The sequence below is a fragment of the Ostrinia furnacalis genome, unplaced genomic scaffold, assembly GCF_004193835.3.
Source record: "Ostrinia furnacalis isolate ACB-3 unplaced genomic scaffold, ASM419383v2 OfSCF2800, whole genome shotgun sequence".
Lineage (NCBI taxonomy): Eukaryota > Metazoa > Arthropoda > Insecta > Lepidoptera > Crambidae > Ostrinia > Ostrinia furnacalis.
Window position 1 is genome coordinate 338,853 of NW_021133039.1, and position 24,940 is coordinate 363,792.

Sequence of the window (24,940 nt, forward strand, 5' to 3'; positions counted from 1 at the left end):
CCAAATATTTTTGATGCTATGTCGAGAGGTCCCTGTTTCGAGTCGGCCGTTTGGTGTAGTGGTTCGAAACGGACTAATATGCCGAGAGGTCCCGGGTTGGATTCCCGGCTGAGCAGAAATTGAAATGATGAATTATAATTTCTTTGACGGGTCTGGGTATTTAATAAATATATTATAAAAAGTATGTAAGTAGTATATCCAATAAGCTGGCTAGCACCCTTAACACAAGCATATTAGTTGCTTACTTTGGGACTAGATGGCGCTGTAAAATTGTCCAAAGATTTGTTTATTTATTTATCCGCTTTGAGTTTTGTTTCGTGAAGAAGAAAAAGAAGCGTTGTATCGAGAGAGTTTTGTTGTTAAATCTATACTCATAAAAGAGGAAAGATTTGATTATTTGTTTGTTTGAAGGCAATAGGCTACGAAAAAAAATCTTTCATGATTAGAATCCTAAATGTTTTCTATGTAGGTTATAAAATATTTTCAAAACTTTAGTCAAAATCTTCGATAATTTGACGTTTTAATAAATATTTTATTGTTTTCAATACGATTTCTTTACTAGTTTTTAGAAATTCTACGATTTAACTAGTGTTTATATTTTATGTATAATTTATTAACTTCTAAAATATATTCTCTATTGATAGATGACGCTTCGTATTTTATTAAAATTATTACCTGACGAGGTTAAAAAGGTGTAGACTGTTATTTTGGATTTAACTTGCTTCCATAGAGATATAGAGAGATGCTAAGTAATGCGCTGAGTTCGAAACTCAGTGTCGCATTATAAATTCACACACACAAAGATATCAAAATATGTACTCATTATCCACTGCGATATCAGTATTCAATGTTCGAATAACCTTTAGTAGTATGCTAGCAATGTAAACTGTTTACATTATGCCGACGCTCCTGTCATCATTGCTTTCACAAGCAATATGTTCTGTTTTTGGGCATATTGTTGCGACACCGGCTCCGCCCCTTTGTCACTACAACAATAACTGATTACCCAGAATTTTTTTTGTGTGATAAAACTGTAGTGGTGTATATTGTTATTCTGGTCGACGCCAGGGATGGATGAGCGTCCGCTGTCGCTGGCGACAGGGTCTTCTGGTTTAGGTTTCAGGAAAAATGAAATCCACTCGTAGAAATTAATAAACTCAGTGTATTCCCGAGAATAATTACACACAGCACTAGTGCTCAGTTGAGAGAGACTCTAGAGACGTATTGGAACTGAGTGAACTAACAACGATCTTGCGATAGGAACATCCGACCCGAGTGATAGTTGAACACAGACTGACTGGCCTACCAGGCCTCTGTCACTCGCCTATGCCGGCCGAGATAATCACACCTACAGCGCGCGACAACTCTAAGTTGCAAATCAGTCAGGGCCGCCACGCGCCTGTGTACACACGCGTACATAAACACGCTCGGTCGATCATCGTCGCAATCAAGGTTTATTGTTCCAACAGCACTGTTTTTCCTCTTTACAATGGAAAATCGTAATATTTAGAAATAATAATTAACTGTAGTAATTTAATTAATTAAAAATAACAGGAATTACAAACAAATGTGTTACAGAAAATAACTTATCTACTAGACATGTATTATTTATGTGGTAACACATCCCACTACGTAATCCACATATTGATATATGAAACCATGTAATATAGAGCGAGGCAATTATAATTTTAGCTAATAAAAACATTAACTTTACTTCACCGTGTCTTGTTTCCGACACTACACCTTTTAAAACGTTTGTCCAATTTCGAATTATCGCAACACTGAAGTTTATTAATAGGTACTTTGGAGATGGTACGATATACAAACACCACTAGATTAACGTTTACCAATCGTAAATACAATAAATGCTTCTTAAAATTAAGTTTTTATTTATTTTACTTTGCTTATACAACCCTGACGCTTGAGCTGCGAGGTAGACACATTCTGATCACAAAAAAATTGCGCTCTTATGAGCGTAGTATTACGGTGCGATTTCGAATGCACCAGGTTCGTTGGAAATTTTGCATTATTATTATTATTACCGTTAAAATGTCGGCATCTGATCAATTGCGATTTCTGTTGCTACTATTATGTATTCTGTGCTAATACTGCTGTACTGTACTGTAAAGTTTCATCAAAATTTGTTCAGTAGTGTTTGCGTGAAAGAGTAACATACATCCTGACATCCACACAAACTTTCGTATTTATAATATTAGTAAGACTAGTAAGAAGTAACATAGTAAGATGAATTATTTTAGTTATTTGTTTAATAACAATAATATTTATTTATTAATTTCTTAGTTCTGTCTGATAATGGATCTTGAGGAGTTGCAATGGCCACCTCCATTGCAACTCCGTAACAAAACAATAGAACCCTGTGGAGTTTGGGCTTGTGTAATTCGCCTTGACGAATATTTCGTCCCTAAATGATATCCAGAGTCCGATGATGGAGCTGTAAGGGGGCAGATTTTTTTTCACTATGTTGACTGTCTTTATTTTATACTTAATATAATATTTTACATTTATACCTATTCGTGTTTCATTATTAATCGAATTATAAAAATCTTTAAAAGACTAAATAAACTCTATTAAAATTTTAAATTAATTTATCAAGTTTATTAACCGTATTCTACCTTAAAATTAATTACTTATATCAAGTCTTAATACGGTCACGGTTCAAGATTTTTTTGTCCATTTCGGCGTTCTTTTTACTCTTTTGTTCGTTGCGTTGACAGTTTTCAGCTAAATTCGCGCGGAATATTTTTGTGAAATGGCTCTTAACGTTTGTTATAGTTAAAGTAAGATAGTGCAACTCATTCCTCTTTATTTTACAAACTTCCTAACATTTTAAAGCGATTGCACCTGAAATTTTAAAAGCTTTAGTTTAAAATTACTCGTATAATTAAAGTTTCATTAAAACAAAAAAAAACATGCTTCAGCATATAAAATATCAATTAAAATGCGGAATCATTAACAAATGTCTCAGATCTGTCACTTGACATCTGACAAGCACAGATAAAACAAACAACCGCGCCAAATGTAAACACTTGTCTGTGGTCCAATCTTCGTAGCCCGCATTAACTTCCTCCGCCCACGCCGCGTTAATTGTGGAGCTCCTTTTGTTTGTCCGGCTAACTCGATTAAACAATCAGATCTGCCCTATGCCCCGGACACTGTGTCTGCCACCCGGACCTTACCCCTGTTAATTATTAGCATGACTTATTAGACTGTTCTCTCTTTCTTTTGCATGCATTTGAAGAGTAGAGTATGTTTTGCAGTCTGCTGCTTGGAGCTTAATTTGTAATGAGGAAAAGGAACTTGCGAGGTCATGTGTTGAAAATATAACCGGCATTATATTTATAGCAATTTAATAATAGGAAGTGACCTACAGTAATTTTTTTGCTATCCGCAAAATTTTTTGAGTAATCTGTGGCTGAAACTCGATTATTTTCTGAAAATTACCAACTAGACTTATGATCAAAGGTTCGACATATTATTCGCTTCTTCAATACAGTATCTGTAAAGCTTAAGAAACATTTAGATATAAAGATATTTGATTATCATAGAAAATACATTGTAAGATAATAAGTGATAAAAAAAAGAAAGCTTAAGAAAACACCAAAAGGAAATGAAGTCGTTTGTGAAAAGTTGTTGCCGATTAAGCGCCGTTAAAGATCCATACAACATAGCAACTTGTGTAATACTTTCAAATATATGCCATAGTGTTACGTGTAAAAGTTACTAAACAGGAAATTGCACCAGGGCGTTTAGTTCGTGTTCTACGTCAGTCAGGACTGAAATTTCTCTTTCTACAATGTTGGTAGTCGGTGGCCGACTGCAGATGCAAACTACACGTATTCCCATTCAAACAAACGCAAATTCCTTAAAAAACAAACAAGTAAACGTTAATGCTGTTCTCTTGTACATGTTTAGGTAGCGCATTGTTCAATCATCTGGACGACCGTGCAAACATTTGTCCGACAAAACTAACACAAAGCTACCAAAACCGATTACCCACCAAATAGAGCCACTCATAACCATGCGTCCACTAACAAAATGTTTGTTCACATTTCAACTCAATTAAATGCTTCGTTTCATTCATGCTTAATTATTATAGCGGCCTGCTTCAGCAAACTAGTCCTATGACATATAGGAATAGGAGCCAGTGTAGTCCAGTGCGACAACCTGTCATACCACATTGTCGCTCCGAGTCGCTCATTCATGAATGAACGCACTGATCGAGCGACTTCCGGCTAACTGTTGAGATAGTACGACACTCTTCCTGGTTCCTGCTATGGTATCTTTAATTACGGTGCCAGTTTATACAGATCGCCGTTTGTAATAGGCACTCAATAAAAATCAGTCGTAAGGCGCAAGTCATAAAGTCCACCATTTATAACCCGTCCGATCGATCGCAGACCATTTCTACTTTATCGAGATCGCTCGAAATATGAATAAAGATATTCTAAAAGTGACCAAGTAGTCATGTTAGTTGATGTAATATGAACTCTACTGTTTTAGCATTAAGTGTAGAAATTGTTTGCTTTTATCTGTGATGCGAGTAGCTTGCATCCTGTGGAGCGTGTTTTTTTTCCTGTCTCCTTCCCGGCGTTTCACCGTTACGCAATATATCGTAAATAATTAGCGGAAGGCAAGATTCCCGTGTCTTATGGAGATGCTGTGTTTCTGGTTTTTCGCCGGACGCTTCCTGTCGGCCAGCTAACAGTATCTTCGCTGCTTCTCTATAAAACCACTTCTAGTCAGATTATAATGTACATTAGGCCTGGTCACTTGGAGAGCAGTGTATTATTTATAATTTAGATTATTATACAAATAAAACAAGAGTATATTCAGACACTTTGCCATTTGCTTTTTATAGCAGTATTATGTGACTGCAGTTATCCAATGTACAAGTATCGACGCGTCAATGAAAAAGCGCTAAGTAATGCGGCAATCTAGCGCAGCAAACAAAAAATAGTGTTGTGCCAATTTGTCGATAAGCAGCTGCTGGTTTTTCAGATTGCCTGCGGTTCGAATTGGCGAATCTTTTTTGCTTTCGTGCTCATACTAAATTGTGCAACTTATCGCCGCCAATAATGTCACGATGAGACCAATGTTTGCGTTTCATTAATTACCAATTGGTTCAACGCAATAAGTCTTTGAACTTTCTCCATCTCGTTCATTATCCAATTTTCTCACGAGACAACACAAAGTAAAATTCGGTCAATCGGACTAATCTATTCAGTAGACAGAGAAACCACACCTACACTGGTTTATCACAAATGAGCGTTTTTACACGTGATTTTTGATGGGTGCGACGATAACCGACGACGGGCACCATCGCCAGCGTACGTAGAGCCGCGTAAGGTGCTGCTCTGGTTCGTACGAGGCGAACACAGCGGCGCTCCGCGGGTCAGCCGGAGAACAAGAAATAACGGTTTGTTAGCATGTTCTCACGATGGCGCTTGCGACGCCCGACAAAATCATTTATGTTGCAACTAGCCGAAGACCGGTCGACCCCGATTCTGACCTCTATTAGTTTTCGATTAGAGAAAGAACACAAATCACATATCGGCCGTTCCGGCACGATTTTAGGAATAGTGCGAAGGTAATGCCCGATTAATCATTTTCCGAGGCCAACGACCTGATTGTTACGCAGTTTCATATTTTTAATTACCATACGCATAATACGGCGGCTAATCGCGATCATTATGCGAAGGATCGGATTAATGAACCGTTTGTCAAGACGAGGTTAACATTTTTTCCCGTGCGAACAGATATTTTATTGCTATTTTTTGCGAGTATCTAAAGCTTTGATTTGTAAAAAAAGGCAGGATGTTAAATTGATGAACTGGCATAAGGCTAATTAAATGTAAATAGCATTAAGGGAAATACCTACGTAAGTTTATTGATATAGATAGAGTTACCAAAATAACTCAATTATAAAAAAAATATCAAGCTATGCACAGCTAGTTAAGCAGCCCATTCTACCTATAAATAGTCGTACAAATGGCATAATTTGGAGTTGGACTATTCCGTAATTTAACCCGTAATTGCTGTGAAGATTCACGTCGAACTGATTAATATCCGATTTGATGCGTGTCAGTGGTCGGCCGATGCGACGACGAGCGATGCTATCGCCGATCGCCGCGGCAAGCGATGGTATCGCGCGATGGCCCGGCGCACGACAGCCGCTATCTCCCCATCTCAGTACTTAGCTGCGGCTAAAATACGTACTGTCTAAATTAAGATACATCAAGAAATACGACTGAATGCAGCGTATTCTTTAATTAAGATGCCCGTATTCGAAAGCAAGAGCTTTATGTTAATCAGCGAGAAAATATTCCTCGGCTTTGTTGATGGCGGTCGTATGTTAAGCGGCTATCTATAAGATAATAACTAATGCGCACTTTTATCACTGTTTACGAAGTCGGTTCGACTATAATGTTTCGGGACATGATGAGGCGGGTGTTAAACCGACGAAACAGATTGGATCGCCCGACGGAAGTCAAGATAGAAATTTCAGATATGTCCATTGAAATTAAAACCTTAATGACGAGATGATTGCTTTTAATATCTTATGAAACTTCTGGATAATAAAATAGCGTATCAAACTGTATGGAATCTTAGATTATTTTAAATATCTACTTAATTTAAAATCTTTACACTGCCAATTAATTGTTGTAATTAAAATTTTATCAACGCTAGACTGATCTAAATTAAAATGTGGTTCCAGTAATGGTTTTAGAACATAGCGAAATATTCGCTGATTTGTTTCCTTTTGCACAAACTGTTAATTAATTAAAAATAATCTTTTTTTTTCGAATCACATTATTTTCTTTTTTTAGATGTTGTCTGAAAGCTACGTTTGTATTTTGCATAATTGTTAATTACCTACTTGTATAACTTTTAGTGTTCTTAAATTCCCAAGGGAAGGGATCTCGCTTATCTCTAAATTCCTTAATTTTTTATTGTTGTCTTAACAGATCCTAGATCATTAGTGGTATTTAGTTATTACAAATCACCTCTAAGCTTATCTTGCGTTGCACAAATATCTCCTTTTGTTGTGTAACCCTTATCTAAATCTATTGGTGGTAGATAACATTGACTTTGGGTTTTCCTCGGAACGGCAAATGAAAACAAGTACACATTGACTCATAGGCTTGTGTTGACGTAAGTTTACCCGGGTCCTGGTTCACAAAAAGGCCCAGAATGACTGTTGGGCTTAAATTATTTAAACCTTAACAATAAAACACAAACTGAATATTTGACTATTTTTAATGATAACTGAAATTCGATTCGAATGAACTCTTACAAACAACGACTTGTTAAATCCTATTTTACTTAAATCTTTAGAGCGGTACGACAATTTCTACATCGGAAAATTAGATCAAAATTAATTTGCACTCTCTAGTACATAATTAATTGAAATTAAATACAGATATCATTCTCGCCCCCCTACTCTAGGTTTGGTTACTATTACTTATTCTGTGGTTTGGTTTCATTATTTTGGTAACTTATGTGAATCACTCTCAAGTTAGACGTATAAATAAGTACCTACATTCTACATAAACCATAACTGAACATACATACGACGACATTTCAAACTTATCACTTTAAAATCTTATGTAGTTGAAATAAGAACGGTTTTGCTGCAAAAATCAATTGTTTGACGTGCCCGTACATTTGGCATCGGTTCATTCATAGGTTCAACCAAACAAACGGCCCCACCCAGTCGCACTCACGCGTGTCATTCACAAAGACCGCAATTAATGAAGCATAGCACAAGAAAACTTTACGTCTTATCGCCATATCGTAAAGGTCCAATTCATACACAATCACAGCACCTACAATATCCGAAATGGTAGTAATATATCACTCGAGGAGTCATGGTGGGACCTCTATTTATTGTCAAAACTTTGCAACATGTACAAGTATGTATGTATATACAAGTTATCGCCTTACTCAGATTTCAATCAACGGCTGTAGTATTTATTACTACTAATATCTGACCTTTTAAATCGTAGCTACGAGTAGCTACGAAATTGCGTAGTTCGTAGCACAAGCATTGTTAGCGCTCCATAAGAAACAGATAAAATTTTGATAAAAGATTAAATGAGTTCAGATAGCAATAAAATATTAAAAAGTTAAAACTTAGTGAAATTCTTTATTGTAAGGGAATTTACTTATGCTTGTGCTTTATTGTTTACCTCTTAATGTTAGTCATTCAACACAGCGGTTTATGTGAGCCAAGGTAAACTTTCGATTTTAAAACAAACCAAGATACTTAATGACAAAAAGTAGAGTCCAAGCACACGTAGACGCCATAGTTTACGTAAAAGTATACAAACAAAAGTGTTGGAACAAGTCTCGTTGGGCTGTTGACATTATCGAAAGCAAGCAAACCGGGACCGATCGAGCCTCGTTTACAACTTGTATATTTCGAAAAGTAAACTCCCTTTCGCAAGATCTTCTCCGACGAAATGTATACACAACAAAACCATTTAACATCTCACATATCACAAAATTTGCCTATCGGTAACGGCCCAAATAATTTAAATCTCCCAACTTGATAATACTATCTAGGACTGAGCATAAAGTACTATTTAATAATTCTAATTAACTGAATTCTTACATAAAATTAACATAGCGATCGGTGATCACTAACACTCGACGTGATTTTTTGTCAGGATGTTTTGCTAGGAGTGCGGCGGCACAATAATTTATATCGGATTTATTGCGGACATTAGCGAGATATTACGAGATCTTTTATCAGACGGTTTATCGGTAGTTAATTACGACCACAGGTTAAATTGGAGCTACCTTATCTAGAGCCCCGGTCGAAATTACGATACGCGGACAATTAAATATTTCTCACGCCGCGTGTTATATCTTGTCAGCAAATACGCGAAACATGATATCCATTAATTGAATCAATTTCACGGGGACCTGTCGGTGATGTGTTTATCGCCAATCGTATCCTGAGACGCGGTGTCAATGGTGAGGCTTGGGTGGCGGAGGAGGCTGCGGGCCAGGGTACGGTGGCGGCGCGGGGCGAGCGGCCGCGATCATCGCGCGATATGAGAAGTCGCGCCGCGTCGCCGCGACATCGCTGAGGCTTCCGTTCCCGCGAGCGACGCCGTGGGAACCGCTTTATTTTCGTATTTAAATTCGACCCTCATTAAACTGGTTTGGTTAAAAATTCGCTGCCTCCTTTCGACGCCTTTTACTCAACTTTTTATGGTTCCGTTCGACATTTTACTGTTTGTGATTTTTTTTCAAGTCTAGACTGCGTCGGCACAATGATGCTCGCGCTGCGCAGAATAGGAGCGCGGTTCTTTTCAATCCAGAAAGAAGTTTTCTCTTGAAAGATATTTGGGATTGGATTGTTTTATGGTGATTCTTTTTGCAAATGTCTTATCAATTCCACTTATAATAATGCATTTCTCAGTTAATTTATCACTTTATTCGTTTCAATTCAGATCCACCGGTCTTGGCCATAAATTAAACCTCCATATTATTAATGTGGCCATTTGGATCTGGCCGCAGCCGAGGAGCAGCACCAACTGTGAGCACTAATTAAATATTTCGTAGAGACAATGTTCTGAGCTAATGTTAATTTAATTTGGGCGATATAAATTAATGGACTTGGAAGGAACCCGTTATCGTCCAGTGGCTGAGAGCCAGCCAAACGAATTGGTGAACCATTATATTTAATTAATACACTACGATTTATGTAGATACGGACGCGTGTAATTTTTCTCATAATATCATCAAGGTAGGTATTTTTAAGTACCAAATTATTCACGTTTGAGTTATGGTTATAGTTTCTCCGGTAATTGTAATTAAGTTAAACTTCACAAATAGATATTAGACGCTGGCGCTCGGCCGTGATATATTTTATGTGTATTTCCCATTTTATACTCACGCAATGCTCTTTTGTATTTTTAATTATAACCAGTACTACTTCTGATACGGGCTTTTTCATTTACATATTAGATCAATAAGTCATGTTTTTTATTAAGTCACAGTCACATCCAAACTAATAAAACTTTCTTTGGCACTAAATCCAATTTTGGACTACGATAACACGTGTTGATGCGTAGATCCAATTTATATGGACATAGAAATTTTGCATGTGATTTTACTATTGTACATGTAAAAGACATAAACGAATTAAAGAAAATATTAATCATTAATTACATTTTGTAAGAGTACCGGGTCAGAGATTTCGTATTGTATATTGCAGAAAATCTTTTAAAGTTTTTCAATAAATCGCAATAAATGCAAAAGCAGGTTTAGCACCATGAGAACTAAAAGCATTGAAAGATAAAATTATAAGTGCCTAACTGTATATTGGCAATCTGTAGTATAATTAAAGGGTTACGTCTTACACTGAAATGTTCTTATTTCCCCACGGTGTTACCTTACACCGGATGACGGGCAGCCCTGGGGCAATATCTATACCCTCAAAATGCCAACACATTTAAACATAAACCTTAATTCGTTACAGCAAGTGTTACTTTCAATTCAAAGCTCTCTTGCGTTGACATTCGAATCCTTAACTTCAAAAAACACAACTCTCAATGTTATCGATTGTGAACCTTATTGCTAAAAAGATACGTTCATTTTCGTCATGCAACTAAAGATCGGATACCGGAAGGACGTACAATGTAATAGAGCCTACCTGTTGATAATATTCATTGTGAATAGTCAACAATGGCTTAGCTAAAAGCATTCCTTAGATGAGTAACACGGTGTTACTAATGCTCACAATTCACTGCCTAGCCCGGTCGTTTACGCTTTTGAAATTAATTGTCCAAATCAAATTCATATCTTCTTTTTCCGTCTTCTCGGAGATCTACATGAATCGCTAATTATTAACATGGACTAACAATTAACCCATAAATACGAATATTTGATCTCGAAAAATCACTTAAGTTCTGTTAAACAGGTTTCATAGATTAAATAGGCAGTAAAAACAAAAAAGACCATAAATGTCCCATGGAAATAAACAACCGAACCGTGTTTGTCATTAAAAGAAACACGCGGCGATCACCGAATATATCATCTACAAAGCTGACGCGAAGTGGCGCAAAGCTCTAAAAGCTCCGCGGTCCCTTTCACGCGTCCATACAACACTTATATGCATTTAAATAACGATACTTTGAATTAGAGGCCACTCAATTTTATATTTATATCTGCCATTTTTCATGCACAACGAGTTGCGCATACGCAAATGCAAACCATTAATAAATTACAGAAACACACATGGACATTGATGTTTACGTCACTCACACGTGACTGGGTGGAAGTGTGCGTTGACAGCGCCTCTAGTTCTATGTGTGTGGGTGAGTGACGCGGGAGGTTCGAGAGGGTGGGGGGAGGGGGGAGAACTTCCCGCGTAGCACCTGGCGCGGAGGTTACGTACTCCGACGGGATCCCATCGATTTGTGGCAAGATGTATGCAGTGTTCTTAATGTTCTGATTTGCCTTTTATTTATGTTAGTCGTTACGAACGCACAAGCGATGAGGTTTTCGAAAGTTAATGCACCATTATGTCGTTGTTTTGTGGTTTTTAATGAAAAGCTCATTAATTGTGACAAGCCGGTGTGGTTCTCATTAGGCATAATGTTTCTCCGATCAGGTTTTTTCTCATGTTAGATACGACATCGCTCTACTTTTTTAAACGATTTAACAGAATCGACCCAATTGGCAAATCTTGTGAGTTTGTGGCTGGAAATGTTCATTTAATCATGTACCTTAATACATAAATTGGTACACAAAGCGAAGGCATTCTCTGCCAGTGAACCCTTGGGCTATACAGAAAAAACTCATTTCGTTATTTGGTTTTAAGTAAGATTTGATGGCTTAAATGTAGAGTCAGTGCATTTTTTGTAATCCTTAGAATCCCTGTAGGATTAAGGCTTTTTTCTGTTAAACGAAACTAAAGGTGAGCAATTTTGAGTTTTCAAGCCCATTCAGGTCCGTGGTATACCGGCGAGGCACTGGAGCGGTGATCACAATACCACATCCTCCGTTTGTCGGCAGACTCGATTGTTGCGCCTGCGCCTCTATTTGTTTTAACGAAACTTTTCGAAAGCAACTTGACTTGTTGACCAATATTCGTCAACGGCACAATGGACCCGATTGCACAATACGGTCAATATTGTCAACTTTTAAAGGTTTTGTTAAAAATATTTAAAACACAAAAATTTTGCAATGTTTGTTAAAGGCGTCATAAAAAGATCTCTGCATAGCATAATTTTTAAATACATACATACCTATGTATTGTTATTTATTGGGAACCACAAATATATTTGTGGTTCCCAAAACTTATAAGTGTCAAAATTAGTTTTGAGTGAGTTTGAGATTGACTTTAAAATTACGCTAGAGACGCGTTTATGAACTTTTTTACCCTTTTACATTACAAGTACCAAGATTATTTGGAGAAATAGAATGAATATGTTACTTTACACTCTGATTTATGACCTAAAGTAGGTAACTACATGCAGCATAGATTGATGTGATTTCAAAACAGACCATAGTTCAGACAGTGTTTACCCCCAACACTATTTCTCATATTTCTCAAAACTGAATATTTTTTCTGGAAACTGAATCCACCAAAAAAAGGCTTCCACGTCGTGTCGCCTTTGTGCACTCAACAAAAGGTGACCACGCGTCTCGTCACGCGCCGGTCCGCAAACACCGCGCCCAGCTGATAACAATACTTGGCCTGCCCTACGAGGCTTCTAGTGGTTAGGGTCATCTAATCCCACTCAAGTTATAGACTCATAAGTTGAACCTAAGTAATAATAGAATAACCCCCGTGTCTACGCACGAACATTGCCCGCGGGCGGCGTGACCGGAGGGAGCAGCGAGCGGGCGGCGAGCATTTGGCGAATGAACGAGCAATGTTCGGTTCGCGAACGAACATCCACGAAGACGACTCTTCAACGACTTTGCACTAAATGGTCTCATCTTGCCATTGTAAATTCTAAATCGAATAGATAACTAATTTTATATAGTCCACTCGTTATTTCATTTATTAACTACACATACCTACTATCGAAGTAACACCCCGTATTCACAAACGATGCTTGCTTAAATGAAGCAGAAAATCGAACGCACAGCGTTGAATAGAGCTCTGTGATTGGTTCGTGTGTCACTCTGTGCGTCCACGCAAACTGTGAGACTTCATAGTAATGTTTGTGAATACGGGAATTGTTACTCAGATTGTTGTAACAAAGAATTCCCATGAATGAATTCTGAAAATGCAAGTGATGATTTCTAATGAAAACGTTGTTGAACTTCTTGAAAGTTATCCTAACATGAACGATATTATACTTATTTAAGTAGAATCACGTTATTTCGATCTAGCTGTCACCATGAGCTTATTGAAAATACACAGGTATTGAAAGAAGACGGACGACCTTCAGCATTTTGGAATTAGAAATAAACTTTAGACTGATATTTACTCAAAATTGCCTATTGTTTGGTTATATTTGTATTTCCAACATGCATAAACGTCATCGTGTTATTTAAACTACTTACCTACTTTTACAGATTTTCAGAATAATATTTAGTCGTTAAAATTCGACAGTACATAAAAATAGCTTTTTGTATGGGAAATGGATGATTTCAAGGTCAATATATGTGACGCATGGGCTGTATGTACCTCATTCGATGGTTCCGTTTTGGTAACCCTATTCAATACTGCCGCGCCTTCCGACAAGGAAAAAAATACATAACTGTACTTAACAAAATAATCCTTTTTAAACATACATCGTCCGTTCAATATGGAATTTTTTGGAATTTGGAATATGAGAAGTGGGTTTAGGAAAACCTATGTTTTAAATTCTCAATATTGTAATAGTAAACGTGCAGATTATTTTCGCTATTTAACGCTTTTTGCAGACGACAACACGTCAAGGGCTGTGCTATCTTATGTAGATAAAATAGAGGCTACTTTTCTACGAAAATGTACAATCGATGTTTTGTTGTCTGTACTAATTCCTGAATGTCTGAAGACGGATAGGCATCGAATTATTTTTCCATACGAAATTTTAATCTTGCTGTTTTTACTCGCATAGAGTTTTGAAAGTATGGAAAAACTTTCAAAACTCTATGCGAGGGATAAATACTTGTGGGATATTTTAAATGTGAACACTGTCCGTGGTTGGTCATGAATGAATATTTGCGCATTATTGATATTCATAATAACCAAGCTGGACAGCAAACATTGCGTAAGATAACTTACATTTATGCCTGCTTTTTTAAATTTTGACATACTCTTTTGTGTTTTAAGTTAAAAGACTCTTAACATTTTACTACTGAGAGGAAGTTAAACGCAACCTCATCCTACTCCACATAATTAAAACTTGGTAATTAAAGAAGTATTAAGCTCCACTGGTTGGTACATTAAAATTAATGAACGTTTGAGTATTATTTGTTAAATAATCACCTATCTATTTTCTAGCACTGCCATAAGATTTGTGAATAATAAAAACTGCCAGGTAAGCTTGTTGCAAATCTTTATAGCCGCGAGGCATGGCGTGCTAAGTCACAGCAAATCTATGAATGGAGATAGACGGTTATCCTTTGTGGTGGCACAAAAAGCGAACCTTCAGTACCTCGGGACAGCGGATCCACGGAACGCAATATTTACTACGCCTCCCGTCCCTTTCACTTCCTCTACGACAACCTGCGCCCGAGAGAGACTCCGCAGCGGCCGTGCGTCAGACAAGGATGGCGGATTCATTCATAACCGAGCCCGCCATCCGGTCCGCGTTATGCTCGATCACTTCATCTCCTTCTAACGCGCGATCTTTCCTCAAGTGCGAGCAGGTGGCACCGGATGCGAGCTAGCGGCACTCCAGCTTCGATCGGAAGCTCTTTTAAAAACGCGCTCTCCTTGTATTTCTCGCTCGGAGTCGCGCAGTGAGTTGTCAATTTGTCATCCCCGAAATTGCAAGTGTCTCAGTGTATGGATAGGGTTTAATGAGGGGACAGTCGCAATTGGTGTTTTTCGTAAGCTCGCTGGGAGTGCGGCGAGCTTCGCCCCTCCGCCGGGCCATTCAGCGGCGAGTAGTCGCGCGCCGGCCGCAGCGACGCACGCGCGCGCCCGTTCACGCACCGCCTGACATGCCCGGCTCCTCTCGAACCCTCGCGACCACCTGTGCTCAGAGTGATCCCTCACTAGTGATTCCTCCAATTGGTGCTTTTCAGTGAGTGACGCCGGGAATGTACCAGAACTCCCGATGGACCAGTTTACGATGCCCCAAATTGCATTAAATGGGTAATTGCTGTACGTCATTGGATAATGGATTCAACTCATATACCTATTACATTTTATCCGTCCTCAAAACGAGCGTGGGTCGCTGGTGAATTTTGCACTTGACTCCCTACTCTTTGTTTGATGCCGTTCCATTTAAATATTTAAATTCAACAATGCATTTCTGCTTTTATGAGATGAATACAAAGTTGTGTTTTTATAGTATTTATTCGGTAAATTGCATATAGAACTGTGCTTAAGGTTAACTTACATTACTTACACATAGTAATACATAGATGTGTAGCGTTTGTGATAATGTATGCTGAATTTTTGACGTTAAATATTTATACAAGTCGATAAACACCTATCTAATTCGTTGCTAACATCTTAGCACCACTTATAATGGAAGTGTAATAAAGCTTTGAAGATCGTAGTCAATACAATACAGCTATCAATCATTGGTCAGATTACACGTTCTCGTAAACAAAAGATTTAAACGCAACATCCGCGACCGCAAGCCGACTAGTGGTGTTAAGCATTCTGCTTGGTGTACCGATATGTAGATCTTATGCAGCTGTTAAGAGACTAATGTTTTTTTAACATTATATTCAAAGGCATCAATTAAAAAGTTTTTAATAAACATCTGTCTAAAACGGGTCGAGATATTTTAGCCTTTTTATAGCAATAGTTACTACTAAAACCTACTTGAATAGATTCTTCAGGGTTGTGGCACGTACGTCACCAGGTAGCGGTTATCAGCGGACGCCCACGAGCGTGGGAAGGAAAGAACTATGTTAAACAATAGGAGAGATAAGAACAGGCCTATTTTGGTGCCTACCTTAGTAATTACTTGGCATTACCGAACTTCGAATAATAGTTTTCTTTTGCAGTGTACAAACAAAACTTTATAAACGTAAGAATTGATTTACCTGAAATAGTTTCCACCAGTTATATTTATAATAGAAATAGGTAGGTGGATACCTACACCACTTTTTATTACAGTTATAAATAACTTCAACCAATAAAGTTAAATTTGCTTTGATAACAACGAGTATTTAAATTACATTTTTTTTATTTTTTTTAGTTAATGCATAAATTAGTTGATTAAATACCGAGGTGTCTGAGCGTCCATAAATTTTAGTGTTGAAAATACATGACTCACGTTGCAAAACTAGAAATCGCGTTAAAGTACATACTTGTATATTTGCATAGCATAATTTGAATTTAATCTACTGTACGTATCAATTTATTTCAGTGTCCTAATCGTAATGTGGTATACGAGTTTGCATTATGCATTTGAAATCATATTATTCTGTGTCGCTATTAAAAATTACCTTTATACGGTATAGGAATTTATGGTTGCAAAAATAGTAGCGGGCCTTTTTTCAGTTTCTCGTGAATATTTTTTTTTTAATTGTAAATCATTGAGGTAAATAAAAACTCTTTCGTCTGGCAGAGATAACTTTTAGAAATGACACTGCAAAAATTGTACTACTATGGTTTTGTGATAGTTTACTTTATGTGGTAGGTACACCATGAAAATAAATATGTATAAAGTGTATCACATTGCATTGATTGAGGATGGAACTTTTTAAACTGTATGTAAGAACAGTCGACAGCGAATTGAACCATATATTTTTGTTGCAAAGTTGCACTTATTCCAACCACATAAGATATCAGTGTTTAACTTGATGTGCTAGTCTTTCCATACGCGAAGCACCCTGCGCCGGCGCAGCGGATACAGGTGTTGCCAACTCCGACGCCATATTGTAAATCCACAGTTTGACTTTTTTATCTTTTTATAGATAGTCGTGAAACCTTTGGAATTTGCAAATTACAAAAAACACTGTCAAAGAATAAACGATCCAGCTGCCTATTTTGCAAATCAGATTTTGTTATGGGACCTCATGTGTAATTTATGAATATTCATTCAATTAACGAGGCATCCCAAAAGGTTAAAAAAGTAACGAATATTAAATACATAGCAGCTACATAGTTTCAAATAATTATGTACTGCCGCTGAAAAGCAAACATGTATTACATTATCGGTTATTTTCCTAAACATAAGTTAACTATGTTGTGGACGTGAGTCGCTGGGTTATTTTAGCGTGGTTCAGGGAACCAGCGTTTTCCGCGGTCACGGTGCGCGGGCGCACGTTGCCCAATAACTACACATTTGTATCAATCAAATTTGCGCAAGTCGCGAGGCTGATGTTCCTTTGTACTCGTTCCATTGTAAGGTCGTTAGGACTTGACCGTTTTCGTCCAATTTTAATTCGATAGGTATTCTTAGCAATGGAAGTTTTAGCGTTTAAACAATGAATGACCTTTTAGCACGCTTAAACAATAGGGTCTACCACCCTTGGCTATTAGTTTCAGATATCGTTTCATTAAAACAGATATGATACTGTCTAAAAGTTGATTGTTGTTAATTTATTATTAGGTTTTAACTGAATAAATGATCATTCGGCCATTTGACTATGCAAAGGCATTGACGTCATTGCTTGGATTTTTTTATACAAAAACTAAACCAGCGTTCATAAAAATGTATCAACTTCGTGATGACATTAATGATTATCCCCCACTTCGATTACTGAGAGAAAGCTCTATTTTTCTACTACACCCTCTTGTGGATGGTCAATATGGACCTCTTTTGTAGTTGTAATTATTCAAATAAGGAACAATCACGGTCAACAATATATTATCATTCGAAATTCAAACGCGCCAGAAACATTACAAAGTAACGCTTGTGGCCGTTCAGCCGGTAGAGTGGAGTCGAGCGAACGTCGAATTTTCGCAGCCAGCCAACCGTGCCCACTGACTCACAAAGGAGCGTTAAACTGAACGCTTTACATTCAAATTCAAATGCCATGCTCCCCTATGCGTGTCCCTAAAACAAAAGAGCAACAAACAAAAAAATAGAACGTGAATTTTCGCAACACATTTTCCATAAATGTATGCCAGCAATAGAACTAGACCAAAACAAATCGTTTCAATGTCTCATGCAACCTAACGTAGTTTGTCTTGATTTACTGGCGCGTCGATGTTTTTAAACCTAACTTTTAAAATCAACAAGTTGTTAATAGCCGCTAATGTCATCGTGTCGCTAGTTCGACCTATTTTCCAACGGATATTCGGGCGATAAATCGATGATAGAATCGAAATATTCTCTTCCTTCTTCCTATTTTTTGCTGAAGAAATTGGAGCGTTAAAGTAGTTATTTATTTTATTATTAAAAAGTTGATGAGCGAACCAATAGTAAGTAATAATGATAAATGTTGCTCGTATAGAAATAATGAACCATGACAAAATATAAGTATCTAAGTTCTTTTGAATACATTATTATACATAGGATTACCTTGTCCTTAAACAAAATTGTAACATTAGCGACAGCTACGACAGTGAACTTAACCTTATGCTCATCGAATTAACATACAAAAGTACTGAAAATGCATTAATTTAAATGTCTAATGAATGCGTTAATACACATTTCTACTAAAAGAACAGTTCGCAATGTGTAATTTGAATTTTTATTGAGTCAACGAAACCGTGTGACTTTAATATACTGAATTAATGACAATTTTGTAACCTACATCGCTTGAACTAAGTGTAATGGCCTGAATATATTTAAACCAGCTGTTTATCCTTTATCTAAATTTCAGCAGGCGTAAAAAAGTAATGAAAATTTATCTAATGTTGTGCAATAAAGTTCGCGGTCGCCATTTTCTCGAGTCATCGGTTGGCTATTATCGCGCCCACGTGTGTAAACAAACATTAAAATTTGAATATGGAACGGCGCGAGTTTTCCTCGAGGAGATTTTTCTCGCGGGAGGTGTAGCGCGCATGCGCGTGGGCGTCCGCGCTTGCCAATGGCCGCTGCCCGCCCAGCCCGCGCGCGCGAGAACGCCTCTCGCACACTCTCCAACACACCCACACTGCACCAAATGCTTGCCAATATGCCAAATTTTCATGACACCATGAACGCATCTCATTTTTTCTCTTTGACAATAAATAGCAAGTCAAGACACGCTAGAACGAAAACATTTTCATGCGCCCGTGACTGAAATCAAAGTTAGACATAAAAAATAATAGACGTGCTATTTCTTATTATGTTATTAATATATCAGCTGGCCAGTACGAAATAATGAACGCTTATTTCCAGTCATTTAAACGTAACAGCGATAGAGACATTTAGATTCAAATTTATTTGTCAATACTACATTTAAGTCGTGCAAAGTGCACGCTGATTAAATACGGATATCTCGACATAGTTTGAGTGCGCCATATCGATTACATTGCATAATTGCTTAAGTATTTTTTTAATCTAATCCATTACCTAAAGACTGCTGTGGCGCAATTTCTCGTAGTTACATATCGCTCCATAGTTAGCGCCTGTATCCCTAAATATTGGCCACGTATCTGGGTGAAGTCGGGCGTTTTTCTAGATTTCTCCAAACTGGGCGTGGAGTGGTGTTTTTTCATCGCGCCTTTAAAAGCTTTAATTACCATTAGGCGGTTTACCGTATTTGTAGCATATGTAGGCCCATTAGCAATCTAAGCTATTATCTGGCTCTATCTGATATCTTAACACTTTCGTGTAAAGAACGAGGTCTTGGATGGCAAAAAACCTGCACGGTGTGTACGTGTGCACTTAACATGTAAACCCTACATTACCTAAATTTTATTACACTAATAGGCACTTAACACACTTGTTTCAGGGCGCAATTTTGCCTTAATGTATTAGATTTTCCTGTCTTTTAATGCATTTCAACAAATAGTTCACGTTTACGTTACGTTTAGTGAAACCCTAATTCGAATTTAGCAATTGAGCCCTCAATTACGACTTCGCTGTAAAATTAATTCGAAAATTGGTCTCGTAAGTACTAACACGAATTTATAGCAACCCACATTTAATACGAACATAATGCATACTAATAGCTCACTAACAATGATGATACAGATCCTAATAAATAACAATATCATTCAATGTGTAGTGATTCAGAGCAGAGTCGAGCGTTCTGTCATGGCATCGTTACAATTAAATGGTCGGAGGTCAAATCACTTGCTGGACCGCGCGACCCGGCTAGCAGCTGGCTGAATACACAACACGCAATAAAAAAGATAAAGATGCGCAATTTAAATGCGGAATCTTTTTATTTTTTATTTATTAATTGGCATAAGGTTAGAAGCCAGCCAGCTAGAATAGACGGGTTTTTATTTTGTTTTTACAAAATGGTTAGGTATATCCAGTTTAACATAGCACACATAAAAGAAAAGTGTAAGTAATAAGTATCTGCAAAAACTTAGGGAATATTTAATACAATAAACTACATGTTAGCCAATATTAAAATAATTCATAACATTGCATACGAACAATTTTCAGTAATTTTAATTTTTGTGTGAGAGCAATGTTGCTAGGGAAACTGCGTGTTTCCACGCAAAATTATGCACATTATTGCACATTACCGCGGTTTTGTCACAAACAAACACGCGAAAGCTCCGTTGCTTACGTACGCTGCACAATCTATCGCATTGTTCGCATCAGCACGCCGAATTGTTACTCTTGTTATACAAGCGGTATTGTTCCACATTCGTATCGTTCGTCACACGTTCGTAGAAGCGGCCATTGTCGCGGTGTTTGTTGACGCGCCCGAGGCGGTATCTCGCGAATGCTAGCGAAAACAAAACACATTGCGGGAAACATTGTTTTCGGACGTGAAACGTGGGCGATAAACAAATTTGACCAAACTGTTAATCTTGCGAGAACTAACTTACGCGATCGATTCACGAGTAGAACTCGGGTTTTTTGGTCAAACACATAAAATATGTTTGTAGATAATTAGCAGGACAAAGTAATGGATGTCATAATAATGTGACACAGATTAAAATAAAAGTATAAATGAATATGAAAGAGACTTTTCCTGAAATTACATATTCTGTTCTTAGTGCACTTCATCACTTTGCAATAAAAAGCTAAAGCGTTTAAAAGTAATTTCATAAAACGCGCCCCGGAAGTAGCGAAATCGTAAAACGGGTTTCATTCTCTTTGATCTCACAAAGGTTCAAATGTTTTACGTTTTAATAATAACGAAAAGTGATTTACCAATCATCCTAAATTATCGCATTAAAACAAACATCTTCAGACCAGCATATTTTGAAGAGCTCTCAACGAATATTAAAAGTAAATTGATTAGTCTATGGTCCCATGTTGTATGCGGGTGTCCGTTTCGTGTCAGCGGGGTCGCCGGGTCGCGGCCGATCCACAGATTAGACAGAGTTTGCCCCTAGCGCAATTGACACCCGACGCTTTAGTATTTGCCCAGATTCCGCCCGGGGGCTTAATTACTGTCGCACTACGTTAATTGGTCCAGCGACTTTAACGCGTCTATGGCCACTTTTAGATTGTCTCTGATTAACTGTTGATTCATAGTGCGATTAAATTCCAATGCTTTCTAGACAGCTAAAAAAATAAGTAATTGCAATATAAAGATGTCTCAATAAGCATACCAGTGAAATGGTAGTTTAGGTATATGTCTTTCTCATATTATTATTATATTCTCAAACTTTTATTCTTCTTCTTCCTCGGTCCCTCACTGATCGCGAACACATATACCTACGCCCGTGTTCACAATTATTACTATGAGGTCTCACAGTGCGCGTGGACGCACAGGGTGACATATGAACCAATCACAGAGCTCTATTCAACGCTGTGCGTTCGATTTGCTGCTTCACTTAAGCAAGCATCGTGTGTGAATATCAATACGGGCGATAGTGTTCCTCCACAAATCCTGTCACATAAAAAAAAACTTATAATGGAGCACAAAAAAATTTCGACACCAAATAAATAAAAGTTCAAAACATCAATATTCAACAGTCCTTATTACCTCTTCAAGTGTTATTGACTGTCTAGCTGCAGACTAATAAAAAACAATAAGATCAAATGTCATAGCTCAGGATAGAATCAGAGGACAACATAATTCAAGACGGGCGATGTCTGTGGAGACAAATTGAGCGCGAGAATCGAGTTAGTTGACCCTGCGACCCGACACCCGCCACTATTGACCCATGGGCGCACAGATTATGTGACAGATCGATCTCAATAGACCGTTTAACGGTTGATTTGAGCAATCTTTCAATAGTGGCTTTTGATTTACTTAACTTTTTGTTTGATTGTAATTTAATTTTTCTGGACTCTACACACTAAGCCCGCTGACAGACCGGCTTGGTGTCAGCGGCTTTATTTAAAAAAAAAACATGTTTCTTTACTTTCTATGACTTTTGACCACATGTTGAAAGTCGGCGGGTCAGCTGTTTTGATGTGTATTCTATATTATTTCAACAATACAAACCAAAGAAAATGTTTTATTATTCTCCTTGGCTGAAACCCGTTGAATGTCTGCTACGTAAATGTTATAAAATAATAAATGGTATTTAATTGTTTAAACACATGACTAATAACAATTTTTAAAAAATATATTTCAAAAATACGTTGCTTAGATCTATTAGTTATAAGAACGTTTAAAAAAGCAGACTACACACCAAATCTGACCCAGTAACAAGAGTCGCGGACTTTTGAGATGTTGTTAAAAGTCATACGAGAGAACTTACGTCATCAATCGACATGATGTTTTAAACATTTAATTTTGTAAAATGATTTTGTGTCCCTACGTAAAAGTAATGTACGTCACCACTGCAACATGGTTTAGGTATTCATTGACTTCTTTGCCCTCTTACGCGCGATGTTCACAGTAGGTATGGTAGGTACGCCGTAGCTACAAAACAAGGTGTTAAACTTGGTGCGAGTCGGTACGCGCTTACTAAGCCTACCTCTGAAAATTTAAACATTAACTTTAATATTTAGTATTAATTTGCAATACAAAGACTTCTAAGAATCAGATGTTGTCTTTTTGCTTTGAGTTGGTGCTGAAACTGAATTCAGAGTAGTATCTTAATGGTAAATCGTAAGTGATTTAGCTACATCAGCTTAGCGACATTTCAAGTTACTAGTCTTCATAAAGTTGCCCTCAAGATTAGAAAAAATATTGCCTTCTATTAAAAAAAACTTACAAAATTCTACTGTTGTTCTTTACTACACAATATAGTGCACGATCGTACGGAATGGACTGTATCAGCTATTGTCCGCCAATATTGGTCGACTTGTACGGCTTATTCAATACTAGGTACTTATGATACAATAGGCCGTAATGCATGCGACTCCGTAACATTCTCAATAGAGAAGACATATTTTAATATAAGTAAAAATGTCACCTTTTCTTGTGGATGTGTGGAAACATCCAAATGGCTAAAACGCTAAGTTTGAGAAAGAGTACATACATAAATTAAAAAAAAATAAAAGAATTAGCTTACACGTAAGTTACTTCGTCTTCGAAAACCCATAAATAACAGATTTGCAAATACAACAGATAGCAATTAAGAAAGTTGAGTCTGCCAAAAATAGAATGCAGACGGAATCGATAGATCTACAAATTGAAGTTTTATTATAAGTATCTTGCATGAATATAACACATCAATAGAACACGTTTGTATCGGCTTATCTGGCATGATCTTGTCATACATCTATTCCAAATGTGGATTTTATTGGCGCCAATTTGTAGCCCCCATCCACGCTAAGTAAGTTAGATTGGGGATAATATCCATATTCATAACTAGCATCGGTAGCCCGTCGATAAAATAATACGATGATCATGTAAGATTACTATGCTCGTATTTTACGCAATAAGAAACAAAAGACAGTGGTATTTTTCCTCTAAAGAATGAATTTGAAATTATGAACAGTTTTTTTTATTTAAAGTTCTGTATTCTAACATCAATTTAACGTCCTATTATTATTTCAGCTTTGAGTTAACTAGCCATTAATATTAATATTCGTATGAATGGTTTTTTTACTAAATATTGATTAGCATTGCTTAAGCTGAAATTCCAAGTCACTAATGACCGTGAGAAACTGTAAAAAAAAGAAAAAGCTCTCACTGATAACTTAACAATGTTGTTATACAACTCAATAAGTTTTCTATGAAATGCTTGTACCAATTTCGACCCTTCACCCACAAAACGGTTATTAAAAACGAAGCTTATGCACTTAACCCCTTCACCCTAAATAATGTACCAATTTCATCAATTCGTGATGGCATTAACGTAATGTTTTATTCATAACGGTAAACACATTTATTGGGAGTGTAAACATTATTAGCATTAATAAGATGCGGAGTATCCACATGTGGGGTATTTAGTGTCAGTTTTAATTTAAAATTGATAACAGATTCAAATGCGACCGCTAATTTAGTGTGGGCAATTAAGTTAGTGAGTACGGTAAATGAACGGTGTACTTAAGCGACAACATGTAGGAGCGGTCACGCAAAGCGGTGGAGGTGTTTAGACATAAGGGCTCATGGGCTCACGCACTCAACAGGTGGCGTGTAACGGTGCGAATTGTTATTTTTATGCCTTCATTTAAACATAGCCTTGTACATACTTTTTTAATACTACTACAAGAATTCGCTCAGTATTTGCATTCGTTTTCATTTACATTAATGTAGGTAGCTTTTGATCTGTTTTCAAGATATCGTCGTACTATTTTTCATTATTTGTTTTGACTGGCAGAAAACAATAACTTTAATAATCTGTTGTGAAGAACATTAATTTACT

At 37.1% G+C, this 24,940-nt stretch overlaps 2 protein-coding genes across 7 annotated transcripts in view; both read left to right on the plus strand.

Annotated features, from left to right (window-relative positions):
* The window catches only part of LOC114356376 (uncharacterized protein K02A2.6-like), a 341,613-nt gene that overhangs the window by 169,455 nt on the left and 147,218 nt on the right, over positions 1–24,940 (plus strand). The gene's annotated exons all lie outside the window — the stretch shown is intronic.
* Positions 1–24,940, plus strand: part of pnt (ETS transcription factor pointed) — a 151,945-nt gene that overhangs the window by 72,358 nt on the left and 54,647 nt on the right. For 2 of the 6 annotated variants that reach the window (XM_028309517.1, XM_028309518.1), the window contains exon 1: positions 14,971–15,298. The exons of 3 other annotated variants lie outside the window; for them this stretch is intronic. The gene's annotated coding sequence lies outside the window, so the exon portion shown is untranslated. Of the gene's footprint in view, positions 1–14,970; positions 15,308–24,940 lie in introns of those variants that run through there. One more of the 6 variants, XM_028309519.1, reaches the window with a different exon arrangement.